General features: G+C 43.5%; 1 long non-coding RNA gene across 1 annotated transcript; it reads right to left on the reverse strand.

The window, feature by feature from the left end:
• Positions 1-250: 250 nt before the first annotated feature.
• Positions 251-22853, reverse strand: LOC106592636 (uncharacterized). The gene is made up of 4 exons (XR_006763086.1): positions 22700-22853; positions 19761-19838; positions 17134-17210; positions 251-294 (listed from the first exon to the last, which is right to left on the reverse strand). It is a non-coding gene; the product is annotated as an uncharacterized lncRNA (long non-coding RNA).
• Positions 22854-27683: the final 4830 nt, after the last annotated feature.

Genomic DNA, 27683 nt, shown 5'->3' on the forward strand with positions numbered 1-27683 from the left:
CAGAGGAGAGAAAGACAGAGACAGAGGAGAGAAAGACAGAGACAGAGGAGAGAAAGACAGAGACAGAGGAGAGAAAGAGAGACAGAGGAGAGAAAGAGAGAAGAAAAAGAAGAGAAAGGAGAAAGAGGAGGGAAAGAAGAGAGAGAGGAGAGAAAGACAGAGACAGAGGAGAGAAAGAAGAGCGGAAAGCCACCTAAGGCCTCAGGAGGAGTTGGTCCCTGAAAGGTTGATGGAGCTGAGGGCCACTGCGCGCTGAAGAAGTGCTTGAAGGATGGAGGCACATCTTTGCCTTTCCTGGAGACAAACAGAAACAGAGAGGATAGTAAGCCCACGCAACAGATGATACCTGAGAGGCCACAGTATAGTAGCCTTGTGAACCACAGTTGAATGCTGATCTCCCGTTCTTACTTGCAGTGAAATAAAATGTGACCTCGCCAAATTAGGATGTGTTGAACGAAGCAAGTGTAGTATACAGTGAATATTGTCACAGCTAGGAGATGTTAGGCGCGAAAGACAGTAGCCGAGAAGTTATTATTATGGTGTATAGAAAGCAGCAGCCCTGATATGGCCGCAGTCTTCATTATTATGGTGTATAGAAAGCAGTAGCCCCTGATATGGACCACAGTCTTCATTATTATGGTGTATAGAAAGCCAGTAGTCCTGATATGGCTGCAGTCTTCATTATTATGGTGTATGAAGCCAGTAGCATCCTTTTATAAACACAGCAGTCCGTCCCACACCCCCCTTATAGGCTAGCTCTGTCCCCAGAGAGACGTGATAGGCTAGCTCTGTCCCAGAGAGACTGTGATAGGCTAGCTCTGTCCCCAGAGAGACTGTGATAGGCTAGCTCTGTCCCCAGAGAGACGTGATAGGCTAGCTCTGTCCCCAGAGAGACTGTGACGGGGTAATGATGTGAGGAAGACACTGTAACGGGGTAATGATGTGAGGAGAGACACTGAACGGTAATGATGTGAGGAGAGACACCGATGGGGTAATGATGTGAGGAGAGACACCGATGGGGTAATGATGTGAGAAGAGACTAACGGGTAATGATGGAGGAAAACGATGGGGTAATGAGTGAGGAGAGACACCATGGGGTAATGATGTGAGAAGAGACTAACTGGGTAATGATGTGAGGAGAGACACTGTGACAGGGTAATGATGTGAGGAGAGACACTGGACGGGGGTAATGATGTGAGGAGAGACACTGTAACGGGGTAATGATGAGGGAGGAGAGACACCGATGGGGTAATGATGTGAGGAGAGACACCGATGGGGTAATGATGTGAGAAGAGACTAACGGGTAATGATGTGAGGAGAGACACTGTGACAGGGTAATGATGTGAGGAGAGACACTGTGACGGGGTAATGATGTGAGGAGAGACACTGTGACGGGGTAATGATGTGAGGAGAGACACTGTGACAGGGTAATGATGTGAGGAGAGACACTGTGACGGGGTAATGATGTGAGGAGACACTGTGACGGGGTAATGATGTGAGGAGAGACACTGTGACGGGTAATGATGTGAGGAGAGACGCTGTGACGAGGTAATGATGTGAGGAGAGACAGGCGGGGTAATGATGTGAGGAGAGACGCTGTGACGGGGTAATGATGTGAGGAGAGACGCTGTGACGGGGTAATGATGTGAGGAGAGACACTGACGGGGTAATGATGTGAGGAGAGACACTGTGACAGGGTAATGAGTGAGGAGAGACTGTGACGGGGTAATGATGTGAGGAGAGACACTGTGACGGGGGTAAGATGTGAGGAGAGACACGACGGGGTAATGAGGTGAGGAGACACTGACGGGGAATGATGTGAGGAGACACTGACGGGGTAATGATGTTAGGAGACACTGACGGGTAATGATGGGAGGAGAGACACTGACGGGGTAATGATGTGAGGGAGACACTGTGACGGTAATGATGTGAGGAGAGACACTGTGACGGGGTAATGAGTGTGAGGAGAGACACTGTGACGGGGTAATGATGTGAGGAGAGACACGTGACGGGGTAATGATGTGAGGAGAGACACTGTGACGGGGAATGATGTGAGGAGACACTGACGGGTAATGATGTGAGGAGAGACACTGTGACGGGGTAATGATGTGAGGAGAGACACTGTGATGGGGTAATGATGTGGAGGAGAGACAATGTGACGGGGTAATGAGTGAGGAGAGACTGTGACGGGGTAATGATGTGAGGAGAGATTGTGACGGGGGTAATGATGTGAGGAGAGACACTGTGACGGGGTAATGATGTGAGGAGAGACACTGAGGGGGTAATGATGTGAGGAGAGACACTGACGGGTAATGATGTGAGGAGAGACACTATAACGGGTAATGATGTGGAGGAGAGACACTGAGGGGGTAATGAGTGAGGAGAGACGCTGTGATGGGGGTAATGATGTGAGGAGAGACAATGTGACGGGGTAATGATGTGAGGAGAGACTGTGACGGGGTAATGAGTGAGGAGAGACACTGTGGACGGGGTAATGATGAGGAGACACTGTGACGGGGTAATGATGTGAGGAGAGACGCTGTGACGGGGTAATGATGTGAGGAGAGACGCTGTGACGGGGTAATGATGTGAGGAGAGATGCTGTGACGGGTAATGATGTGAGGAGACACTGACGGGGTAATGAGTGTGAGGAGAGACACTGACGGGGTAATGATGTGAGGAGAGACACTGACGGGGTAATGACTGTGAGGAGAGACACTGACGGGGTAATGATGTTAGGGAGACACTGACGGGGTAATGATGTGAGGAGAGACACGTGACGGGTAATGATGTGAGGAGAGACGCTGTGACGGGGAATGATGTGAGGAGAGACGCTGTGACGGGTAATGATGTGAGGAGAGACACTGACGGGGTAATGATGTGGAGGAGAGACACTGACGGGGTAATGATGTTAGGAGACACTGACGGGGTAATGATGTGAGGAGAGACACTGTGAGGGGGTAATGATGTGAGGAGAGACACTGTGATGGGGTAATGATGTGAGGAGAGACAATGTGACGGGGTAATGATGTGAGGAGAGACTGTGACGGGGTAATGATGTGAGGAGAGACTGTGACGGGGTAATGATGTGAGGAGAGACACTGGACGGGTAATGATGTGAGGAGAGACACTGTGACGGGGTAATGATGTGAGGAGAGACACTGAGGGGTAATGATGTGAGGAGAGACGCTGTGATGGGGTAATGATGTGAGGAGAGACTGTGACAGGGTAATACAGATTTAAACAAACAAACGTCTCTATCCTTGAACCATTACCCACTACTACTGTAGGTAATCTGACTGATATGCAAAGAGGGTACTCTGTCTACAAATCGAAATCTCCAGGTGTTTGACAGATAAGAGTTAGAACACTGAGAATAGAACAGTGAATAATGGTTCTAACATGCACTGCACATCCTTAGTGATGTCCGATATGTTCTGCTCAGTTCAGTAAGGACTGGACTTTTTATTTTACCTTTATTTAACCAGGTAGGCTAGTTGAGAACAAGTTCTCATTTACAATGCTCTTGGACCTGACCAAGATAAAGCTAAAAAGCAGTGCGACACAAACAACAACACAGAGTTCCACATGGAATAAAAAAACATACAGTCAATAATACAATAGAAAAAGTATATTACAGTGTGTGCAAATGAGGTAGGATAAGGGAGGTAAGGCAATAAATAGGCCGTAGTGGCGAAATAATTACAATATAGCAATTAAACACAGGAGTGATGGATGTGCAGAAGATGAGTGTGCAAGTAGAGATACTGGGGTGCAAAGGAGCAAAATAAATAAAATAAATAACAGCATGGGGATGAGGTAGTTGCATGGGCTATTTACAGATGAGCTATGTAGAGGTGTAGAGACAGCTGGTGTTAAAGATAGTGAGGGAGATATGAGTCTCCAGCTTCAGTGATTTTTGCAGTTCGTTCGTGTACGGGTGGGTGCTGCTATTGGTGACCAGTGAGCTGAGATAAGGCGGGGCTTTACCTAGCAAAGACTTATAGATGACCTGGAGCCAGTGGGTTTGGCGGACGAATATGTAGCGAGGACCAGCCAACGAGAGCATACAGGTCGCAGTGGTGGTAGTATATGGGGCTATGGTGACAAAACGGATGGCACTGTGATAGACTGCATCCAGTTGGCTGAGTAGAGTGTTGGAGGCTATTTTGTAAATTAAATTACATCGCCGAAGTCGAGGATCGGTAGGATGGTCAGTTTTACGAGGGTATGTTAGGCAGCATGAGTGAAAGATGCTTTGTTGAGAAATAGGAAGCCGATATTAGATTTAATTTTGGATTGGAGATGCTTAATGTGAGTCTGGAAGGAGAGTTTACAGTCTAACCAGACACCGTGGTATTTGTAGTTGTCCACATATTCTAAGTCAGAACCGTACAGAGTAGTGATGCTGGACGGGCGGGCAGGTGCGGGCAGCGATCGGTTGAAGAGCATGCATTTAGTTTTATTGTATTTAAGAGCAGTTGTAGGTACGGAAGGAGAGTTGTATGGCATTGAAGCTCGCTCTAGAGGTTAGTTAACACAGTGTCCAAAGAAGGGCCAGAAGTATACAGAATGGTGGTCTGTTCAGTTCAGTGAGGACAGGATGTAGTTTCACAGTAATCATATGGTCTGTTCAGTTCAGTGAGGACAGGATGTAGTTTCACAGTAATCATATGGTCTGTTCAGTTCAGTGAGGACAGGATGTAGTTTCACAGTAATCATATGGTCTGTTCAGTTCAGTGAGGACAGGATGTAGTTTCACAGTAATCATATGGTCTGTTCAGTTCAGTGAGGACAGGATGTAGTTTCACAGTAATCATATGGTCTGTTCAGTTCAGTGAGGACAGGATGTAGTTTCACAGTAATCATATGGTCTGTTCAGTTCAGTGAGGACAGGATGTAGTTTCACAGTAATCATATGGTCTGTTCAGTTCAGTGAGGACAGGATGTAGTTTCACAGTAATCATATGGTCTGTTCAGTTCAGTGAGGACAGGATGTAGTTTCACAGTAATCATATGGTCTGTTCAGTTCAGTGAGGACAGGATGTAGTTTCACAGTAATCAATGGTCTGTTCAGTTCAGTGAGGGACAGGATGTAGTTTCACAGTAATCCTTTCTGGTTACCAGTCTCTATTTCCCCCAATCTAAGAGAAGCCATCCAACCCATTGAACCTGACACTGATATCAAACACTAACATCAATAAGGGCAGTCCAGGCTGGCATTACATTCAGCAGTGCAGAGTCTGAGTTTTACTGTGCTGCCTGGCCTCAGTGACCTCCTAAAGAGTGATGCATCAGGGTCAAATGTCAGGGTCCAAATGCCAGCTGACGGATGGCCAGCACTCATGTAGCCCAAGGAATTGACTCTTCCCGTCCTGTATTTGGAGACTGAATATTGCTTACAGGACAATTCTGACCAAAGTTTACTGTTTCCTCAACTTTGGACGAATATATTCAGGTTAATTTAAGGAACTGAACTGGCTAGCAACCATGCAAATGTTCAATCTCTTCCCTGTCTGTGAGAGCCGAAGCTGTGAAGTGAATAGAAATCTCAGTTTTGAGTTCCAAGGCATGAAAAGAGGTCTTTCCCAGGATCAGCTTGTGAATGAGAGAGAGAGAGAGAGAGAGAGAGAGAGAGAGAGAGAGAGAGAGAGAGAGAGAGAGAGAGAGAGAGAGATACAGAGAGAGAGGGGTGAAAACTGCAAAGCGGAGGCAGAAACAGGATTGGCAGACTGCTGGTGTGTGTGAGAGAGAGAGTGTGTACACACCTTGTTTATTTGTACATACCCTAAGGCTGGGAGAGTGACAGGGAGGGAGGAAGAATTAATTTACATCTTTATTTTAACCCTTATTTTACCAGGTCATTTTTGACTGGAGAACACGTTCTCATTTACAGCAACAACCTGGGGAATAGTTACAGGGGAGAGGAGGGGGATGAATGAGCCAATTGTAAGCATGGGGATGATTAGGTGAACATGATGGTTTGAAGGTCAGATTGGGAATTTAGCCAGGACACCAGGGTTAACACCTCTACTCTTATGATAAGAACCATGGGGTCTATAGTGACCACAGAGAGTCAGGACACCAGGGTTAACACCTCTACTCTTATGATAAGAACCATGGGGTCTATAGTGACCACAGAGAGTCAGGACACCAGGGTTAACACCCCTACTCTTATGATAAGAACCATGGGGTCTATAGTGACCACAGAGAGTCAGGACACCAGGGTTAACACCCCTACTCTTATGATAAGTACCATGGATCTTAGTGACCACAGAGAGTCAGGACACCATTAGCCACACCCCTACTCTACAATAAGTACCATGGGATCTATAGAGACCACAGAGAGTCAGGACACCAGGGTTAACACCCCTACTCTACGATAAGTACCATAGGATCTATAGTGACCACAGAGAGTCAGGACACCGGGTTAACACCCCTACTCTACGATAAGTACCATAGGATCTATAGTGACCACAGAGAGTCAGGACACGAGGTTAACACCCCTACTCTACGATAAGTACCATAGGATCTATAGTGACCACAGAGAGTCAGGACACCGGGGTTAACACCCTACTCTACGATAAGTACCATGGGATCTATAGTGACCACAGAGAGTCAGGACACCGGGGCTAACACCCCACTCTACGATAAGTACCATGGGACTCTGTAGAGTATCACAGAGAGTCAGGACACCGGGTTAACACCCCTACTCTTATGATAAGTACCATAGGATCTATAGTGACACAGAGAGTCAGGACACCGGGGTTAACACCCCTACTCTTATGATAAGTACCAGGATCTATAGTGACCACAGAGAGTCAGGACACCGGGTTTAACACCCTACTCTTATGATAAGTACCATAGGATCTATAGTGACCACAGAGAGTCAGGACACGGGGTTAAGCACCCCTACTCTTATGATAAGTACCATGGGATCTATAGTGACCACAGAGAGTCAGGACACCGGGGCTAACACCCCTACTCTACAATAAGTACCATGGGGATCTATAGTGACCACAGAGAGTCAGGACACCAGGGTTAACACCCCTACTCTTACAATAAGTACCATGGGATCTATAGGACCACAGAGAGTCAGGACACCAGGGTTAACACCCCTACTCCCTTTATGATAAGTACCATGGGATCTATAGTGACCACAGAGAGTCAGGACACCAGGGTTAACACCCCTACTCTTATGATAAGTACCATGGGATCTGTAGTGACCACAGAGAGTCAGGACACCAGGGTTAACACCCTACTCTACAATAAGTACCATAGGATCTATAGTGACCACAGAGAGTCAGGACACCAGGGTTAACACCCCTACTCTAGGATAAGTACCATGGGATCTATAGTGACCACAGAGAGTCAGGACACCAGGGTTAACACCCTATCTCTACGATAAGTACCATAGGATCTATAGTGACCACAGAGGTCGGACAGGGTTAACACCCCTACTCTACAATAAGTACCATGGGATCTATAGTGACCACAGAGAGTCAGGACACCAGGGTTAACACCCCTACTCTACAATAAGTACCATGGGATCTATAGTGACCACAGAGAGTCAGGACACCAGGGTTAACACCCCTACTCTACAATAAGTACCATGGGATCTATAGTGACCACAGAGAGTCAGGACACCAGGGTTAACACCCCTACTCTAGGGTAAGGGTACCATGGGATCTATAGTGACCACAGAGAGTCAGGACACCAGGGTTAACACCCCTACTCTACAATAAGTACCATGGGATCTTCAGTGACCACAGAGAGTCAGGACACCCATTTAACGTCCCATCCAAAAGACAGCACCCTACACAGGGCAATGTCCCCAATCACTACCCTGGGGTGTTGGGATATACATTTATTTTTTAGACCAGAGGAAAGAGTGCTCCTACTGGCCCTCCAACACCACTTCCAGCAGCATCTGGTCTCCCAACCAGGGACTGACCAGGACCAACCCTGCTTAGCTTCAGAAGCAAGCCAGCAGTGGGATGCAGGGTGGTATGCTGCTGGCATGGGATAGAGGAATGGGATAGAGGAATGGGAGAGAGGAATGGGAGAGAGGAATGGGAGAGAGAGGAATGGGAGAGAGGGACGAGAGAGATGGATAGCCGTTTGCTAAGGCATTAAAAAGCTGTTACTCCATAATGCCTGCATTCAGATCATTCTCTCCTGCTACACAAATCAGGAAGTTGAATCAATCCTTATTGGATGATGTGAGGTTCCTTGATAACAGTCGTCGCTGTTAGGGACACCTCTGATTGGCTGATCAGGGTTGCTAGGCATCAATGTAAAAACACAACTTACCTGTCTAAGCACTCCTGGTTACCCGTAAACCCTGCCTTTGACTCACATGATGAGGGTAAAGTGCAGGTCAGAGGGTAAAGCGGAGTACAGTTCAGTACTGTAACATTGAGCTATCTGGTGTTCATCTCTATTGGAGCCACAACAGTTGAATTTACATGGTGAGAGAGAGAGTCAGAAGGACGTATCATCATCAGAACTGTCATCTCCAGGTGTAGCTTCACTGTTGGGTGGAAATGATGCATGGAGTGGATTATTTTCTCTTGAAAGTGGAAATTGTGGAGAGTAAGTGAACGCCACTTCAGAAGCTGTTACAGAACAAGGAGTGGCACTGTGTGAGAAAATGGCATCCAAACGTCTCTCTCCCAGAGGAGGATTTCTCCTGTCCCGTCTGCTTTTGTAAAGCCTGTCTGGAATTATGCTGAAACAGAAGGAACCATGGGAATGTCCAGTATGTAGGATAAGATTTCCTATGATTGAACCTCCCTGTAACCTGGCTCTAAAGAACCTGTGTGAAGCCTTCTTACAGGAGAGGAGTCAGAGAGCTTCAGTTTGGTCTGAGGTAGAAGAGGAGAGTCAGAGAGCTTCAGCTGGGTCTGAGATAGAAGAGGAGAGTCAGAGAGCTTCAGTTTGGTCTGAGGTAGAAGAGGAGAGTCAGAGAGCTTCAGCTGGGTCTGAGGTAGAAGAGGAGAGTCAGAGAGCTTCAGCTGGGTCTGAGGTAGAAGAGGAGAGTCAGAGAGCTTCAGTTTGGTCTGAGGTAGAAGAGGAGAGTCAGAGAGCTTCAGCTGGGTCTGAGGTAGAAGAGGGGAGTCAGAGAGCTTCAGCTGGGTCTGAGGGTAGAAGAGGAGAGTCAGAGAGCTTCAGCTGGGTCTGAGGTAGAAGAGGAGAGTCAGAGAGCTTCAGCTGGGTCTGAGGTAGAAGAGGAGAGTCAGAGAGCTTCAGCCCGGGTCTGAGGTAGAAGAGGAGAGTCAGAGAGCTTCAGCTGGGTCTGCGGTAGAAGAGGAGAGTCAGAGAGCTTCAGCTGGGTCTGAGGTAGAAGAGGGGAGTCAGAGAGCTTCAGTTTGGTCTGAGGTAGAAGAGGAGAGTCAGAGAGCTTCAGCTGAGTCTGAGGTAGAAGAGGAGAGTCAGAGAGCTTCAGCTGGGTCTGAGGTGCTGCAGTCTGCACAGTGAGAAACTCAAACTCTTCTGTCTGGAGGATAACCGAGCCCGTCTGTGTGGTGTGTCAGTCCTCACAGAAACATAGATTCATGTCTGTGTCCCTGTAGACGAGGCTGTCCAGGATTATAAGGAGGAACTCCAGACTGCCCTGAAGCCCTTAAAGGAGAAGCTGAAGGTCTTTAAGAAAGTTAAACCTTTAATTAAACAGCAAAGCACATGAAGAGCCAGGTCCAGCACACGAGAAGACTGAGATTAGGAAAGAGTTTGAGAAGATTCACCAGTTTCTACGAGATGAAGAGGCAGCCAGGAAAGCTGCACCGAGGGGAGGAAGAGGAGCAGAAGAGTCAGATGATGAAGAAGAAGATTGACGAGATGAGCAGAAAGATATCATCACTATCAGACACAATCAGAACCATAGAGGAGGAGTTGAAAGCTGAAGACATGTCATTCCTGCAGAACTTCAAGACCACAAAGGAAAGATCCCAGTACTTATGCTAGATCCACATCTGGTCTCAGGAGCTCTGATAGACGAGGCCAAACACCTGGGAAACCTGCAGTTCAGAGTCTGGGAGAAGATGCAGGGGATCTCAAATACACTCCTGTGATTCTGGACCCCAACACTGCACCTCCAGAGCCTCTCTGACTGATTATATGACCAGTGTGAGATACACGAGGTAGAAAACAGCAGCTCCCTGACAACCCAGAGAGAGATTAACAAAGTATATAGATGTTCTGGCATCTGAGGGGTTCAGCTCAGGGAAACACAGCTGGGAAGTGGAGGGTGGGGGACCACACTCACTGGCTTCTGGGCGTGGCTAAAGAGTCCCTTGACAGGAAGGGGAAGGGGGTGTGCATCACCACAGGATGGAATCTGGTGTATAGAGCAGCAGAATGGTACCATTAAAGAAGGGAGGAGGTGACATCACCAGTCTGAAGAGGAGACCCCAGAGGATCAGAGTGCAGCTGGACTACGACAGGAGGGGAAGGTGTCCTTCTACGACCCCAAAGACACACTAATCTCCACTTATAAAGACACATTTACTGAGAGACTGTTCCCATTACCTTGGTATGGCAGAGGCTGCAGATGACAACAACCCTGATATACACATCTGCCAATCAAAGGTGTCTCTGACGGTGATGTCATCCCAGTAAGGTGTGCGAATGTGTATGCGCGTGCGAGTGTGCCTGCATGTGTCAGTTTCAGTAGACATTATCGGGAGATATTCTTTTGGTTTAAGATAATACATCATTTCTAGAAACTACGGGACAGAAATATATTATAATATTATACTTATAATGTGCCATTTTTGGGGGGTAAGATTTTATTATATTTTTTAAACAATACAAAAACACACCCATACAAACGACAACACCCCCTTGCAACCTCACATGCCATGTCTTGAAATATGCAGACAGATGGATTAAAAGCAAATTTACATTGTAAAATTTCTGACAGCAATTTTCGAACTTGGGCCACAGGTGGCATTAATTGGGGAGGATGGACTATAGTAATGGCTGGAACGAAATAAATGGAATGGTTTCAAACACATCATACACATGGTTTTCATGTGTTTGATACCACTCCAGTCACTCCATTCCAGACATTATTATGAGCCCTCCTCCCCTCACCAGCCTCCTGTGAACTCCGCCCATAACTTTTGGACTTATAACATTCCCAGAAGGCATAGATTATTGAGTCATTGTTACTTTTACAATTAAGATATGACTCTGCTGTTGTGCTGTAGAAGTTGTGAATTTTGTCTCTTGTATAATTACTTTTATACATTAGTTTACACTGGTTTAATACGCATTTTCATTAACTGTCATTTCATTAGCCTTGTTCCAACATTCCCTCCATCTTGTGCCAATATCAGTCTTTTTAAGTCCTGATTCCAATAGTTTATATTTTTTTCAGTTGGATTGGCTCTCTGCAAGGTTTTTTTTATTGCTTACCTATCATATGAATATATTTCTCTGACTCAAATAGGACTCCCTCAAGATTGTTCTGATAACCAAAAGATTTCAAATGAACATTTTTATGCAGTCATGGAAATAAATGTATTTCCTTTACCAAGTAATGTATGGTTTACATGCCTTTAGTTCTCCATTTGGACCAATTTATCAGTGAAAATGTGGACCAATTCTGAAAAACTATCCAAGGATTGTTCCATAAGGTTGTGCTTTTAGGAGGGATATTGGTTCTTGTTGAATACATTTAATTTTCTTCCATATTGTTATAGTGTTCCATATTGTTATAATGTTCTATACTGTTAGTAGTGTTCTATACTGTTATAGTGTTCTTTATTGTTAGTGTTCTTTATTGTTAGTGTTCTATACTGTTAGTGTTCTATATTGTTAGTGTTCTTTATTGTTATTGTCCTTTGTATTGTTATTAGTGTTCTTTATTGTTAGTGTCCTTTATTGTTAGTGTTCTATACTGTTAGTGTTCTATACTGTTATAGTAGTTCTTTATTGTTAGTATTCTATTGTTAGTGTTCTATACTGTTATAGTGTTCTATATTGTTATAGTGTTCTATACTGTTATAGTGTTCTATATTGTTATAGTGTTCTATACTGTTATAGTGTTCTTTGGTTGTTAGTGTTCTTTATTGTTAGTCTGTTCTTTATTGTTAGTGTCCTTTATTGTTAGTGTCCTTTATTGTTAGTGTTCTTTATGTTAGTGTCCTTTATTGTTATTGTCCTTTATTGTTAGTGTTCTTTATTGTTAGTGTCCCTTTTATTGTTAGTGTTCTTTATTGTTAAAGGTGTCCTTTATTGTTAGTGTTCTTTATTGTTATAGTGTTCCATATTGATACAGTGTTCTATACTGTTAGTGTTTCTATATTGTTAGTGTTCTTTATTGTTAGTGTTCTTTATTGTTAGTGTCCCTTTATTGTTAGTGTCCTTTATTGTTAGTGTCCTTTATTGTTAGTGTCCTTTATTGTTATTGTCCCTTTATTGTTAGTGTTCTTTTATTGTTAGTGTCCTTTATTGTTAGTGTTCTATATTGTTAGTGTTCTTTATTGTTAGTGTTCTTTATTGTTATAGTGTTTCCCATATTGTTATAGTGTTCCATATTGTTATAGTGTTCTATACTGTTAGTGTCCTTTATTGTTAGTGTTTCTATACTGTTATAGTGTTCCCATATTGTTATAATGTTCTATACTGTTAGTGTTCTATATTGTTAGTGTTCTATATTGTTTAGTGTTTCTTTATTGTTATTGTCCTTTATTGTTAGTGTCCTTTATTGTTATTGTCCTTTATTGTTAGTGTCCTTTTTATTGTTAGTGTCCTTTATTGTTAGTGTTCTTTATTGTTAGTGTCCTTTATTGTTAGTGTTCTTTATTGTTAGTGTCCTTTATTGTTATAGTGTTCCATATTGATATAGTGTTCATACTGTTAGTAGTTCTATATTGTTATAGTGTTCCATATTGTTATAGTGTTCTATACTGTTAGTGTTCTATATTGTTATAGTGTTCCCATATTGTTATAGTGTTCTATACTGCTATTGTGTTCCATATTGTTATAGTGTTCTATACTCTTATAGTGTTCTATATTGTTATAGTGTTCTTTATTGTTAGTGTTCTATATTGTTATAGTGTTCTATACTGTTAGTGTCCTTTATTGTTAGTGTTCTTTATTGTTAGTGTCCTTTATTGTTAGTGTCCTTTATTGTTAGTGTTCTTTATTGTTAGTGTCCTTTATTGTTAGTGTTCTTTATTGTTAGTGTCCTTTATTGTTATAGTGTTCCATATTGATATAGTGTTCTATACGTTAGTGTTCTATATTGTTATAGTGTTCCATATTGTTATAGTGTTCTATACTGTTAGTGCTTCTATATTGTTATAGTGTTCCCATATTGTTATAGGTTCTATACTGCTATTGTGTTCCATATTGTTATAGTGTTCTATACTCTTATAGTGTTCTATATTGTTATAGTGTTCTTTATTGTTAGTGTTCTATATTGTTATAGTGATTCTATATTCTGTTAGTGTCCTTTTATTGTTATGTTCTTTATTGTTAGTGTCCTTTATTGTTATAGTGTTCCCATATTGTTATAGTGTTTCCTATATGTTAGTGTTTGCTTTATTGTTATAGTGTTCCATATTGATATAGTGTTCTATACTGTTAGTGTTCTATATTGTTATAGGTTCCGATATTGTTATAGTGTTCTATACTGTTAGTGTTCTATATTGTTATAGTGTTTCCATATTGATATAGTGTTCTATACTGTTAGTGTTCTATATTGTTATAGTGTTCCATATTGTTATAGTGTTCTGTACTGCTATAGTGTTCCATATTGTTATAGTGTTCTATACTGTTATAGTGTTCTACTCTTGTTATAGTGTTCTTTATTGTTAGTGTTCTATATTGTTATAGTGTTCTATACTGTTATAGTGTTCCCATACTGTTATAGTGTTCCATATTGTTAGTGTTCTTTATTGTTAGTGTTCTTTATTGTTAGTGTTCTTTATTGTTAGTGTTCTTTATTGTTAGTGTTCCATATTGTTATAGTGTTCCATATTGTTATAGTGTTCTATACTGTTAGTGTTCTATATTGTTATAGTGTTCCATATTGTTATAGTGTTCTATACTGTTAGTGTTCTATATTGTTATAGTGTTCCATATTGTTATAGTGTTTCCATATTGTTATAGTGTTCCATATTGTTATAGTGTTCTATACTGTTATAGTGTTCTATACTGTTATAGTGTTCTATACTGTTATAGTGTTCTTTATTGTTAGTGTTCTATATTGTTATAGTGTTCTATATTATTATAGTGTTCCATATTGTTATAGTGTTCCATATTGTTATAGTGTTCCATATTGTTATAGTGTTCTATATTGTCATAGTGTTTTTAATCTGTGAAGTTGTTAATGCTCTTAGTTTTATCCTTTGAAAAAATATTCCGGGATGAGCATGCATCTTCAATATGTACCCATTGTTCCTCTTTAGTACATTTAACTATATGTCCCAAAGTGAAAGCCTTGGGTGGCGAGGTGATACAATTCCAAGTCTGGAAGGTTTAAACCACCCTCAGACTTAGGGAAGGTTTAAACCACCCTCAGACTTAGGAAGGTTTAAACCACCCTCGAGACTTTAGGAAGGTTTAAACCATCCTCAGACTTAGGAAGGTTTAAACCACCTCAGAATAAGGAAGGTTATAAACCACCCTCAAACTTAGGAAGGTTTAAAATGTTCCTTTTAAGTCTATTATTTTAATTTGTATACTTTTTAAAAGAATGTCTTGTGGGGTAATTGGCATTACCAGAAAATGTTTTGCCATTCTGAAGAGGTTTATTCTACCTGTTAGATTCATGGGAAGATTGTTCCATTTAATTAGGTCTGCTTTCATATTGTTGAGTAAAGGGATAAAGTTATCCTTATAAATGTGTTGTTTGTTGTCACTTATTAAGCATCCTAAGTGTTTGATATTTTTTGTAGTCTACTTGAAAGATTGCTGTTTTTTTCCACATACATTTTATATCCTGAGATTTTAGAGTATTCTGAAAATATTTTTAGCAGGGGAGTGGCATTGCAGGGGGGGGCATTGAGTTTTCAAAATTGATCAGGTATATCAGGAGATTGTCTGCAAATAAGTTTAGTTTATACTGTTTACCAATACTGATGATACCTGTTATGTTCTTTCTGCAAGCTGTTCAATTGCCAGTGCAAACAGATGGGGGAGAGAGGACATCCTTGTCTTGTGCCCAATTCTAAAGCAATTTCATCTGATAATGTATTGTGTATATTTTGCTTTAGGACATTTATCTAACATTTTTTATAAAATGCATTATTTCATCTGGAAAGTTGAAAGCTTCCAAAGTTTTGAAGAGAAAAGACAATTCAAGAAGGTCGAAAGCCTTTCGGCATCAACATTGAATAAATATTTTATCTTTTAGCGTATTGTATTATACTGAAACATTTTCTTGTATTTGTTTATAAGTGTCTATTTAAAAAAAAAAAACGGTTCGATTGATATGTATCAAGTCTGGTAAAACGTTTCCCATTCTATTGCTTTATCATTTTTAAGAATCCATTTTTATATTAATCTAATTATCCAGGGTCAATCGTGGTTGTTATTCTTACAAGAGGGTGCTGCATTGGGAACATTTAAATTATTTGTTTCTAATGCAATTCACTTTAAAATGTGAAATACTGTATATTTATGTGATAAACCATCACACCACTCCTCCATGCTTCACGGTGGGAACCACACATGCGGAGATCATCCGTTCACCTACTCGGTCTCACAAAAGACATGGCGGTTGGAACCAAAAATCTCAAATTTGGAATCATCATACCAAAGGAAAGATTTCCACCGTTCTAATCTCCATTGCTCGTGTTTCTGGCACAAGCCTTTTGTAGTGGTTTCTTTCAGCAGTCTCCTCTGAACAGTTGATGTTGAGATGTGTCTGTTACTTGAACTCTGAAGTATTTATTTGGGCCGTGCAATCTAATCTAATAATGATGGACTGTTGTTTCTCTTGCTTATTTGAGCTGTTCTTGCCATAGCCCTATTTGGTAAAATAATAAGTCTATACTATCTTCTGTATACCACCCCTACCTTGTCACAACACAACTGATTGGCTCAAACGCATTAAGAAGGAAATACATTTTAACAAGGCACAATTTATATATATATATTTTCCAGGTGACTACCTCATGAAGAAGATAGAGAGAGTACCAAGTGCGTGCAAAGCTGTCATCAAGGCAAAGGGTGGCTACTTTGAAGAAACTAAAATCTAAAATATATTTTGATTTGTTTAACACTTTTTTGGTTAATACATGATTCCATGTGTGTTATTTCATAGTTTTGATGTCTTCACTATTATTCTACAATGTAGAAAATAGTAAAAAAAATAAAGAAAAACCCTTGAATGAGTAGGTGTGTCCAAACGTTTCACTGGTACTGTATGTCTAGATTGAACTTTAGATCGACACTCTCAGTAGTGTTATCCATGTGCTCTAGATGATCTGATGATGTGAATGGTTGGGTGTGGTATGGTTGCGGTATGGGTGCAGTATGGGTGCGGTATGGGTGCGGATGGGTGCGTATGGGTGCGGTATGAGTGCGGTATGAGTGCGGTATGGGTGTGGTATGAGTGTGGTATGAGTGCGGTATGGTTGTGGTATGAGTGCAGTATGGGTGCAGTATGGAGTGCGGTATGGTTGCAGTATCATTGCGGTATGGGTGCGGTATGGGTGCGGTATGGTTGTGGTATGCTGTCATGTTATTGTTGTTGTTGCTGCAGTAATTGCCTCTCTGGGAATTGAATTGATAATAAAACAGAAAATGAAATGATATAAAACTGTCAGACAGCTTCTCTAATTAACAGCTATCAATCCTCCTGGGTCAGACACATTGATAAATGACAACCACCCACAGACTAGATAAATATTCATATTTAAATACATTACAATCTGAATACAGCTGCAAAGCCGCAACATGGGGTCTTTGGTGGCAGCCGTACTCAGAACTAACACGTTGTGACCAACTGGGCAATGTGGGGAGATGAAATGAATGAGCTAAATGAGATAATGCTAGGACTAAAATAGATGTATTATGATAAGATGAGATGACCCCACGGCTGAGGCAGAGGGTCTGTGGTACTCTACCCTACACTACTGCTGGTTGTTATATTATGGATGTCGTGGGTCTCACCTATGTGCAAATACACTCTTGGACATGTTGAGGACAGAGAGGTTCTGGACGGAGCCTCTCAGGAGAGCAGAACACACCTGGAATACAGAGGAATTGGTTAGAACAGATATTAGCATTAGCTATTAGCATTAACACACCTATAATTGTATTTTGTACCTTTATTTAACTTGCAGTTACTAGTCCAACACTCTAACCACTAGGCTACCCTGCCGCTAATACGGAGGAGTGGATTAGCACAGATACCAGCTTTAGCCAATAGCCATTATCCATTAGCATTAACACACCTATAATACGGAGGAGTGGATTAGCACAGATACCAGCTTTAGCCAGTAGCCATTAGCATTAACACACCTATAATACAGAGGAGTGGATTAGCACAGATACCAGCATTAGCCAGTAGCCATTTCCCATTAGCATTAACACACCTATAATACAGAGGAGTGGATTAGCACAGATACCAGCTTTAGCCAGTAGTCATTATCCATTAGCATTAACACACCTATAATACAGAGGAGTGATTAGCACAGATACCAGCTTTAGCCAGTAGCCATTAGCCATTAGCATTAACACACCTATAATACAGAGGAGTGGATTAGCACAGATACCAGTTTTAGCCAGTAGCCATTATCCATTAGCATTAACACACCTATAATACAGAGGAGTGGATTAGCACAGATACCAGCTTTGTAGCCAATAACCATTAGCATTAACACACCTATAATACAGAGGAGTGGATTAGCACAGATACCAGCTTTAGCCATTAGCATTAACACACGGAGGGACTTCTAGTTTGGATGAAATGATTGAATGACATATGTGTACATTGATTTTGCAGTGCTCACGCACGCAACATGGCCAGTTTGGTCAGCATGTTAGTCTATGCTGTTTGATGCAACACCATCTGGCCAAGGACATGGTTGATCATGGGGGTGGTTACAATGTATCAGTGATTAAACGTTCTCATAAGGTCCGTAGCTTGGAGCAAACCAGTTAAAAAAACATTTAAACGAAGTTGGGATCCTTAATGTTAAGAAAAATCCATAACCAAATGTTTTATCTCCCCCACATAATTAAAATCAGTGCCGTTATCATAAAACATAATTTTCCGTGTCATAGTCTAACTAGATTATATGGCTATAAAACCGAGAGAGGAAGAGGCAAACTTTAGGTAACTTTAGGTAACTTTAGTTTGCTTTAGGGTAACTTTAGGTTACTTTAGGTAACTTTAGAGTTACTTTAGGGTAACTTTAGGGTTACTTTTAGGTGACTTTGCAAGGCAAGACAGTTAATATTTAGTGAGACACAGATTACCAGATATATGCACATTGTTCTGCCTGCCCCTCCTCTCTCTCCCTCCCTCTGAGTGGGTGATGGTGTTTTTGTATCCTCATATGAAACTACAGTAGGCTGTATCGATGAGTCTATTCAGATATCATGGTATGTCCCTCCTCTCTCCCTCCCCTCTGAGTGGGTGATGGTGTTTTTGTCTCCTCATATGAAACTACAGTAGGCTGTATCGATGAGTCTATTCAGATATCATGGTATGTCCCTCCTCTCTCTCCCTCCCCTCTGAGTGGGTGATGGTGTTTTTGTCTCCTCATATGAAACTACAGTAGGCTGTATCGATGAGTCTATTCAGATATCATGGTATGTCCCTCCTCTCTCCCTCCCTCTGAGTGGGTGATGGTGTTTTTGTCTCCTCATATGAAACTACAGTAGGCTGTATCGATGAGTCTATTCAGATATCATGGTATGTCCCTCCTCTCTCTCCCTCCCTCTGAGTGGGTGATGGTGTTTTTGTCTCCTCATATGAAACTACAGTAGGCTGTATCGATGAGTCTATTCAGATATCATGGTATGTCCCTCCTCTCTCTCCCTCCCCTCTGAGTGGGTGATGGTGTTTTTGTCTCCTCATATGAAACTACAGTAGGCTGTATCGATGAGTCTATTCAGATATCATGGTATGTCCCTCCTCTCTCTCCCTCCCTCTGAGTGGGTGATGGTGTTTTTGTCTCCTCATATGAAACTACAGTAGGCTGTATCGATGAGTCTATTCAGATATCATGGTATGTCCCTCCTCTCTCCCTCCCTCTGAGTGGGTGATGGTGTTTTTGTCTCCTCATATGAAACTACAGTAGGCTGTATCGATGAGTCTATTCAGATATCATGGTACGTCGCTCCTGGAAAACACCTTGGCTACGGCATGTTTGTTTTGTCTTTTAAGGTAGGCAACACTACGGCTTTTTAAAACGCCCGACACGAAACCTTCTCTGGAGACATGAACGGCATTTACTTGTCTGTAAAGTAATGCCGCTTCTGAAGCGGGATTAAGGTCCATCACTAGGCGACCAGAACTGTCAATCCCAGCCTGCCTGCTGCCTGCTCGCAGAGCACTGTCTCCCTAAAATAAGTAGTTTAAAGTTTGTTAAATATTGCCACTTACCAAGACATTTAGTAGAAAGAAAACACATCTAGCTACCATACCATAAACAATACAGTAAAACACAAGCTCACACACACACACACACACACACACACACACACACACACACACACACACACACACACACACACACACACGTAATCCTACACGCAGGAAATGCACACCAGACTATTGTCTCACTCACCAGGTCCAGAGAACAGTCTGTGTTGGACAAGTCCAGAGTCGTCAGGCTGTTGGGTTGGCCCAGGAAATGGTAGAAATGCTGGTCGAAAAATGGAGGAAAAACACACGTTTTAGCACTAGTACACAAAGACAGTCTGGATAGATGAATGATGGTCTGATGCTGTCTATAGGTAACAGGTAATCCTGTCTGGATAAATGATGGTCTATAGGTAACAGGTAATCCTGTCTGGATAAATGATGGTCTATAGGTAACAGGTAATCCTGTCTGGATAAATGGTCTGATGCTGTCTATAGGTAACAGGTAATCCTGTCTGGATAAATGATGGTCTATAGGTAACAGGTAATCCTGTCTGGATAAATGATGGTCTGATGCTGTCTATAGGTAACAGGTAATCCTGTCTGGATAAATGATGGTCTACAGGTAACAGGTCATCCTGTCTGGATAGATGATGGTCTATAGGTAACAGGTAATTCTGTCTGGATAAATGATGGTCTATAGGTAACAGGTAATCCCTGTCTGGATAAATGGTCTGATGCTGTCTATAGGTAACAGGTAATCCTGTCTGGATAAATGATGGTCTATAGGTAACCGGTAATCCTGTCTGGATAAATGATGGTCTATAGGTAACAGGTAATCCTGTCTGGATAAATGGACTGATGCTTTCTATAGGTAACAGGTAATCCTGTCTGGATAAATGGTCTGATGCTTTCTATAGGTATCAAGTAATCCTGTCTGGACAAATGATGGTCTATAGGTAACAGGTAATCCTGTCTGGATAAATGATGGTCTGATGCTGTCTATAGGTAACAGGTAATCCTGTCTGGATAAATGATGGTCTATAGGTAACAGGTAATCCTGTCTGGATACATGGTCTACAGGTAACAGGTAATCCTGTCTGGATAAATGATGGTCTATAGGTAACAGGTAATCCTGTCTGGATAAATGATGGTCTATAGGTAACAGGTAATCCTGTCTGGATAAATGATGGTCTATAGGTAACAGGTAATCCTGTCTGGATAAATGATGGTCTATAGGTAACAGGTAATCCTGTCTGGATAAATGGTCTGATGCTTTCTATAGGTAACAGGTAATCCTGTCTGGATAAATGGTCTGATGCTTTCTATAGGTATCAGGTAATCCTGTCTGGATAAATGATGGTCTATAGGTAACAGGTAATCCTGTCTGGATAAAGGTAACAGGTAATCCTGTCTGGATAGATGATGGTCTGATGCTGTCTATAGGTAACAGGTAATCCTGTCTGGATAAATGATGGTCTATAGGTAACAGGTAATCCTGTCTGGATAAATGATGGTCTGATGCTGTCTATAGGTAACAGGTAATCCTGTCTGGATAAATGATGGTCTACATGTAACAGGTAATCCTGTCTGGATAGATGATGGTCTATAGGTAACAGGTAATCCTGTCTGGAGAAATGATGGTCTACAGGTAACAGGTAATCCTGTCTGGATAGATGATGGTCTATAGGTAACAGGTAATCCTGTCTGGATAAAGGTAACAGGTAATCCTGTCTGGATAAATGATGGTCTATAGGTAACAGGTAATCCTGTCTGGATAAATGATGGTCTACAGGTAACAGGTAATCCTGTCTGGATAGATGATGGTCTATAGGTAACAGGTAATCCTGTCTGGATAAAGGTAACAGGTAATCCTGTCTGGATAAATGATGGTCTGATGCTGTCTATAGGTAACAGGTAATCCTGTCTGGATAAATGATGGTCTATAGGTAACAGGTAATCCTGTCTGGATAAATGATGGTCTATAGGTAACAGGTAATCCTGTCTGGATAAATGATGGTCTGATGCTGTCTATAGGTAACAGGTAATCCTGTCTGGATAAATGATGGTCTACATGTAACAGGTAATCCTGTCTGGATAGATGATGGTCTATAGGTAACAGGTAATCCTGTCTGGAGAAATGATGGTCTACAGGTAACAGGTAATCCTGTCTGGATAGATGATGGTCTATAGGTAACAGGTAATCCTGTCTGGATAAAGGTAACAGGTAATCCTGTCTGGATAAATGATGGTCTATAGGTAACAGGTAATCCTGTCTGGATAAATGATGGTCTACAGGTAACAGGTAATCCTGTCTGGATAGATGATGGTCTATAGGTAACAGGTAATCCTGTCTGGATAAAGGTAACAGGTAATCCTGTCTGGATAAATGATGGTCTGATGCTGTCTATAGGTAACAGGTAATCCTGTCTGGATAAATGATGGTCTATAGGTAACAGGTAATACTGCTTCCTGCCAACGTATAGTGAATAGCTACCTCCTTTCTCTGAAGGCCATTGTATCTCTGGTCAGGGGTTGTCATGGGTGACCCTTCAAGATTGTGATCAACAGCTATGCTGAGAGCACTGAGGTCAGTAGATGTGTGTGTCTGTGTGTGTGTGGGCACCCGTTCCCATGGGAACCCCGGACCAAGCTACATCAGGCCTGACAGTCTCAGAAAGTGAAGGCTTCTAATCCATCACCCATTAAGCCAATCAGAAGGACTTGTCCTCTGACATCAACCTTCCCATCAGGCTCTAGTGGCTCACAGTGTGTCAGATCTACAAGGTGATCCTCCAGTCAGATGACTGATTTAAACCCAGCTGACTACAGGCATCAACACTGAGCTGGGTAGAGAGACTAGCGAACACAATCTATGTGGTTTCATTGATGCTAGATATCAGTGTGATTTGGACTGCGGTTGTGTTGTGCGTCTCTCTGGCTCGGAGGAGGGGAGATGACGCAATAGGACTTGGTGTGTGAAGACTAGACGAGCTGGTTCAGCTGGATCTCTCCCGTCTTCATTTAACTCTTGTTTCAATACCTGTGCAAATGAACAAAGTCCCTTTCTCCTTTGAACTCTACCCATTATGTCTCTGTTATTAAGGAGGTGACCAAGACAGATATGACCATGTCGCCACCTACCGGGATGTCGTCTGCCCGCAGTATGTTCCCTGAGAGGTCCAGGTGACTGAGGGTGCTGGGGATGGACTGGTTGGCACTCAGTGACTGGGCAAGGCTGTTCACCCCTGGACCAATACACAGAGGGGTAGAGGATGGTTAGAGACAGAGAGATAATGTACAGTAATACAGGCCTGTTCCCCCTGGACCAATACACAGAGGGGTAGAGGATGGTTAGAGACAGAGAGATAATGTACAGTAATACAGGCCTGTTCCCCTGGGTACAGAGAACAGGTTAGAGGATGGTTAGAGACAGAGAGATAATGTACAGTAATACAGGCCTGTTCCCCCTGGGTACAGAGAACAGGTTAGAGGATGGTTAGAGACAGAGAGGTGATGTACAGTAATACAGGCCTGTTCCCCCTGGGTACAGAGAGAACAGGTTAGAGGATGGTTAGAGACAGAGAGGTGATGTACAGTAATACAGGCCTGTTCCCCTGGGTACAGAGAACAGGTTAGAGGATGGTTAGAGACAGAGAGATAATGTACAGTAATACAGGCCTGTTCCCCCTGGGTACAGAGAACAGGTTAGAGGATGGTTAGAGACAGAGAGATAATGTACAGTAATACAGGCCTGTTCCCCCCTGGGTACAGAGAACAGGTTAGAGGATGGTTAGAGACAGAGAGATAATGTACAGTAATACAGGCCTGTTCCCCCTGGGTACAGAGAACAGGTTAGAGGATGGTTAGAGACAGAGAGGTGATGTACAGTAATACAGGCCTGTTCCCCTGGGTACAGAGAACAGGTTAGAGGATGCTCTAATGTAACACAGTGGTGAACTTTTTGCCTTTAATAAAATTAATGCATAGAAAGCAAAAGGTTTACATGTAAAGTGTTCCGTTTATGTTCCTGTGGAAGGTCTAGCGGGTATCACCACCAGGTAACACCACCAGTTAACACCACTAGGGATCACCACCAGGTATCACCACCAGGGATCACCACCAGGGATCACCACCAGGGATCACCACCAGGGATCACCACCAGGTAACACCACCAGGTAACACCACCAGGTAACACCACCAGGGATCACCACCAGGGATCACCACCAGGGATCACCACCAGGGATCACCACCAGGGATCACCACCAGGGATCACCACCAGGGATCACCACCAGGTAACACCACCAGGTAACACCACCAGGTAACACCACTAGGGATCACCACTAGGGATCACCACCAGGGATCACCACCAGGTAACACCACTAGGGATCACCACTAGGGATCACCACCAGGGATCACCACCAGGGATCACCACCAGGGATCACCACCAGGTAACACCACCAGGTAACACCACCAGGTAACACCACTAGGGATCACCACTAGGGATCACCACCAGGTAACACCACCAGGTAACATCACCAGATAAAACTACCAGGTATCACCACCAGGTAACACCAACCGGTAACACCACTAGGGATCACCACCAGGTAACACCACCAGGTAACGCCACCAGATAAAACTACCAGGTAACACCACCTGGTAACACCACCAGGTAACACCACTAGGTATCACCACCAGGTAACACCACCAGATAAAACCACCAGGTAACACCACCTGGTAACACCAGCAGGTAAAACTACCAGGTATCAGGACCAGGTAACACCACCAGGTATCACCCCAGGTAACACCACCAGGTATCACCCCCAGGTATCACCCCCAGGTATCACCCCCAGGTATCACCCCCAGGTAACACCACCAGGTAACACCACCAGGTATCACCCCCAGGTAACACCACCAGGTATCACCCCCAGGTATCACCCCCAGGTAACACCCCCAGGTAACACCACCAGGTAACACCACCAGGTAACAACACCAGGTAACACCACTAGGGATCACCACTAGGGATCACCAACAGGTAACACCACAAGGTAACACTACCAGGTAACACTACCAGGGAACAGCACCAGGTATCATCACCAGGCAACACCACCAGGCAACACCACCAGGCATCACCACCAGGCATCACCACCAGGTAAAACTACCAGGTAAAACTACCAGGTAACACCACCTGGTAACATTTACATATTAAAGGTGAGTCAGCGAAATGACGTTTCACGAGCAGCAACGCAGATATTGTGATGAACAAGATGCAAGACTTCGCTCACACACAGTACCTGTACATGTGGGACCAGCCAACTCTATATGGTCAATGTCACATCAAACACTGATCTGGGACCAGCCAACTCTATATGATCAAGGTCACATCAAACACTGATCTGGGACCAGCCAACTCTATATGATCAAGGTCACATCAAACACTGATCTGGGACCAGCCAACTCTATAAGGTCAATGTCACATCAAACACTGATCTGGGACCAGCCAACTCTATATGGTCAATGTCACATCAAACACTGATCTGGGACAAGCCAACTCTATATGGTCAATGTCACCAATCTACCTGGCTATAGAGGGGTTAGACAGCCAGTCACCAATCTACCTGGCTATAGAAGGATAGACAGCCAGTCACCAATCTACCTGGCTATAGAGGGTTAGACAGCCAGTCACCAATCTACCTGGCTATAGAGGTTAGACAGCCAGTCACCAATCTACCTGGCTATAGAGGGTTAGACAGACAGTCACCAATCTACCTGGCTATAGAGGGTTAGACAGCCAGTCACCAATCTACCCGGCTATAGAGGGATAGACAGACAGTCACCAATCTACCTGGCTATAGAGGGTTAGACAGCCAGTCACCAATCTACCTGGCTATAGAGGGTTAGACAGACAGTCACCAATCTACCTGGCTATAGAGGGTTAGACAGACAGTCACCAATCTACCTGGCTATAGAGGGTTAGACAGCCAGTCACCAATCTACCTGGCTATAGAGGGATAGACAGCCAGTCAACAATCTACCTGGCTATAGAGGGATAGACAGCCAGTCACCAATCTACCTGGCTATAGAGGGATAAACAGCCAGTCACCAATCTACCTGGCTATAGAGGGTTAGACAGCCAGTCACCAATCTACCTGGCTATAGAGGGATAGACAGCCAGTCACCAATCTACCTGGCTATAGAGGGTTAGACAGACAGTCACCAATCTACCTGGCTATAGAGGGATAGACAGCCAGTCACCAATCTACCTGGCTATAGAGGGATAGACAGCCAGTCACCAATCTACCTGGTTATAGAGGGTTAGACAGCCAGTCACCAATCTACCTGGCTATAGAGGGTTAGACAGACAGTCAACAATCTACCTGGCTATAGAGGGATAGACAGACAGTCACCAATCTACCTGGCTATAGAGGGTTAGACAGACAGTCACCAATCTACCTGGCTATAGAGGGTTAGACAGCCAGTCACCAATCTACCTGGCTATAGAGGGTTAGACAGACAGTCACCAATCTACCTGGCTATAGAGGGTTAGACAGACAGTCACCAATCTACCTGGCTATAGAGGGTTGGGACAGCCAGTCACCAATCTACCTGGCTGTAGAGGGATAGACAGCCAGTCAACAATCTACCTGGCTATAGAGGGATAGACAGCCAGTCACCAATCTACCTGGCTATAGAGGGATAAACAGCCAGTCACCAATCTACCTGGCTATAGAGGGTTAGACAGCCAGTCACCAATCTACCTGGCTATAGAGGGTTAGACAGACAGTCACCAATCTACCTGGCTATAGAGGGTTAGATTGACAGTCACCAATCTACCTGGCTATAGAGGGATAGACAGCCAGTCACCAATCTACCTGGCTATAGAGGGATAGACAGACAGTCACCCAATCTACCTGGCTATAGAGGGTTAGACAGCCAGTCACCCAATCTACCTGGCTATAAAGGGATAGACAGCCAGTCACCAATCTACCTGGCTATAGAGGGTTAGACAGACAGTCACCAATCTACCTGGCTATAGAGGGTTAGACAGCCAGTCACCAATCTACCTGGCTATAGAGGGTTAGACAGACAATCACCAATCTACCTGGCTATAGAGGGATAGACAGCCAGTCACCAATCTACCTGGCTATAGAGGGTTAGACAGACAGTCACCAATCTACCTGGCTATAGAGGGATAGACAGCCAGTCACCAATCTACCTGGCTATAGAGGGTTAGACAGCCAGTCACCAATCTACCTGGCTATAGAGGGTTAGATTGACAGTCACCAATCTACCTGGCTATAGAGGGATAGACAGCCAGTCACCAATCTACCTGGCTATAGAGGGATAGACAGCCAGTCACCAATCTACCTGGCTATAGAGGGTTAGACAGACAGTCACCAATCTACCTGGCTATAGAGGGTTAGACAGCCAGTCACCAATCTACCTGGCTATAGAGGGTTAGACAGCCAGTCACCAATCTACCTGGCTATAGAGGGATAGACAGCCAGTCACCAATCTACCTGGCTATAGAGGGTTAGACAGCCAGTCACCAATCTACCTGGCTATAGAGGGTTAGACAGCCAGTCACCAATCTACCTGGCTATAGAGGGATAAACAGCCAGTCACCAATCTACCTGGCTATAGAGGGTTAGACAGCCAGTCACCAATCTACCTGGCTATAGAGGGATAGACAGACAGTCAACAATCTACCTGGCTATAGAGGGTTAGACAGCCAGTCACCAATCTAGCTGGCTATAGAGGGATAGACAGCCAGTCACCAATCTACCTGGCTATAGAGGGATAGACAGCCAGTCACCAATCTACCTGGCTATAGAGGGATAGACAGCCAGTCACCAATCTACCTGGCTATAGAGGGTTAGACAGCCAGTCACCAATCTACCTGGTTATAGAGGGTTAGACAGCCAGTCACCAATCTACCTGGCTATAGAGGGTTAGACAGCCAGTCACCAATCTACCTGGCTATAGAGGGATAGACAGCCAGTCACCAATCTACCTGGCTATAGAGGGATAGACAGCCAGTCACCAATCTACCTGGCTATAGAGGGTTAGACAGACAGTCACCAATCTACCTGGCTATAGAGGGATAGACAGCCAGTCACCAATCTAC

The sequence above is a fragment of the Salmo salar genome, unplaced genomic scaffold, assembly GCF_905237065.1.
Source record: "Salmo salar unplaced genomic scaffold, Ssal_v3.1, whole genome shotgun sequence".
Classification (NCBI taxonomy): Eukaryota; Metazoa; Chordata; class Actinopteri; order Salmoniformes; family Salmonidae; genus Salmo; species Salmo salar.